Below are 2,500 nucleotides of genomic sequence, written 5' to 3'. Positions count from 1 at the left end.
TTATCTAACAGTATTTGATGATTTACTGTATCAAAAGCTTTTGAGAAATCTAAGAACAGGCCACAGGATATGAAATTGCTGTCAATAGAGGCCTTCAGATTATCAGTGATCTCCATAATTGCTTGCTCAGTAGAATGATTTTTTCTAAAGCCAAACTGATACCTAAATAATACTTCATGCTTATCAAGATATTTAATTAGCTGATCATAAATAAATCGCTCCAAGGCCTTACTGAAGGGAGATGTTGTAGCTATAGACCGGTAATTACTAGGATCAGACAAAGTTCCACTTTCAAAAACAGGAGTTACTTTTGACACTTTAAATACATCAGGCACTATACCTGTAGAGTTTGACTCGTTAAAAATAAATGCAAATGGCTTGGAGAGGGTCTTAGAGGCTAATCTAACCAATTTATTTGGAATATCTAATGATGATTTCTTATCATTTAAGCAAGAGAAAAAGTTAGCAACCCACTCTTTTGTAACAGGTGACAGAAAAAAGCCATGTAGAGGAGTATGGTTAATAAGCCCACATGGATCCCCATCAGTACTATGAATAGCTTTAGCCAGATTGGGGCCAACATTAATAAAATGCTGATTGAACTGTTCAGCAATATCTGATTGATTAGTGAACTCTTTGTTGTATCTTACATTTCTAACAGGACCATTTTGGCCTTTATTTTTTCTCTTAACTAAGGTACCTATGAGCTTCCAGGTGTTCTTAAGATCATTTTGATAGAACTTGAAGCGCTGACAGTAATAATCATTCTTGGCCTTATTTTTGATTCTATTTAGTGCATTAGCATAAAGCTTATATTCTCTTACCTTATCAGGATCTCTACTAAGGAAGTGTGATCTATAACTTTTGCTTATGTTTAACTGAAGTCAATACGCCTTTAGTAAGCCACGGTTTGGCCAATTGTCTCCTTTTACTTTGAGATGCTTGCTTTATAGGTGCATGCTTGTCTGCAATTTGTTTAAGTATACTTATGCAATTAGTAGCTTCCTCATGAATATCATTAGATTCATTGCAGACACTAATCCAATCAACTGCATCAACATCTCTAATATACTGGTCCACATCAAAGTTGCTATAATCACGAAAATAGGGTGCTCTCCTAAACCTTGATATTTGCCGATCAAGTATACAAAACACTGGTAGATGGTTCGAGATATCAACCAGCGCAATACCGGCATCCACACTCAAATTAGAATTTGTGTAAATATGATCAATTAGAGTAGACGTATGATGAGTGAGCCTGGTTGGCTTTGTTATTAAGGGAAGTAAATTGTTCGAATAGAGCATATTCAGGTACTCTTCTGATAACAAATGCTCGCTATATTTCAGGAGATCTATATTAAAATCTCCAAGAATATACATGTTGAAGATATCAACATTTGTCACTGTACGGGTTGATAGTCTCGTTTCAGTAACAGCTAAGATATCAGGTTTACGGTTAACAGAATGCAAAAACTCACTCAATAGAGACAAATTTTTTGGGATACTTCTGATATTGGAATGAAACATGGAGAGACACTTTGACGTAGTACTATCAAATAGTTGATTCAGCTGATTTAAGGAGTAATAGTAGGAATGTGGACAATTAAGCATGTTATCAGGATCTTTATCATCAAACTTATCAGGATTTGGGAGAATATTACAAAGATCTAAATCAGGGCCAAAGTCATACGACCAGTTACAAATCACTGCATTAAATTCAGCATCAGAAAGATTGAAAAATGGTAGGTACCTACTGTAGTTCGACTCACAAGTACTTGATTTGGCAGCCATTAAACAGGCGGCTTACAAAAATCATCAAACTCCTCAAACGTGGTGAAACGAAAGACAGCAGAGGACTCGTTCTCACGAAGATATATCGTTCCATTAGCTGTCCAAAGAAACTTGAAATTATTGTCTTGCTTAAACTTGTGTAATTTACCAAACAGGCGTTTCCTGTAGGAGGTAAGCGATTCGTTTATGTGTATCTTACTTCCAGATGGAATGCTCTTTCCTATTTCTTCACGAACAACTTGGAGCATAGGTTAAATTTGTTTACATTTATGCTTATATAAAAAGGAAAAAGTTTCCAAAAGTTAAAGTTCTGTAGTGATAATTAGAATAAATAAAAATATCACTTGCTACAAACATGGCTTAAAATGAGACTATCCCTACAGAGGGGTTTTTCCAAAAAGGGCTTACAAAGTTCCTTGAGTTCCTCGGTGAATACTTGCTAGCATTTCCAACTGGAAGCAGTTTGTGAAGGCTGTGTCTAGTGTTGGTGGCAGCGTCATCAAAGAGTTTGGCCGCAATTGCCTCTCTTCTTTCAAAAAGCGTTGTGAGTGCTGAGGAGGTAAACCCCCGCCTTTATTGCATAAAAATAAATAGATTCCATTTTGACGAGGGTTTCTTCAGCAAAAGAATTAAGAAGACGTCAAAATGTGGTAAGAACATTAGTGACATTCTCGCCTGCAGGCTTTAAATTTGTACGTATCACATTTTG

Source organism: Montipora capricornis, chromosome 10 (genome assembly GCF_036669925.1).
Source record: "Montipora capricornis isolate CH-2021 chromosome 10, ASM3666992v2, whole genome shotgun sequence".
NCBI classification, from domain to species: domain Eukaryota; kingdom Metazoa; phylum Cnidaria; class Anthozoa; order Scleractinia; family Acroporidae; genus Montipora; species Montipora capricornis.
The sequence above is the reverse complement of the archived record's forward strand: the minus strand, read 5'-3'. Positions refer to the sequence as shown.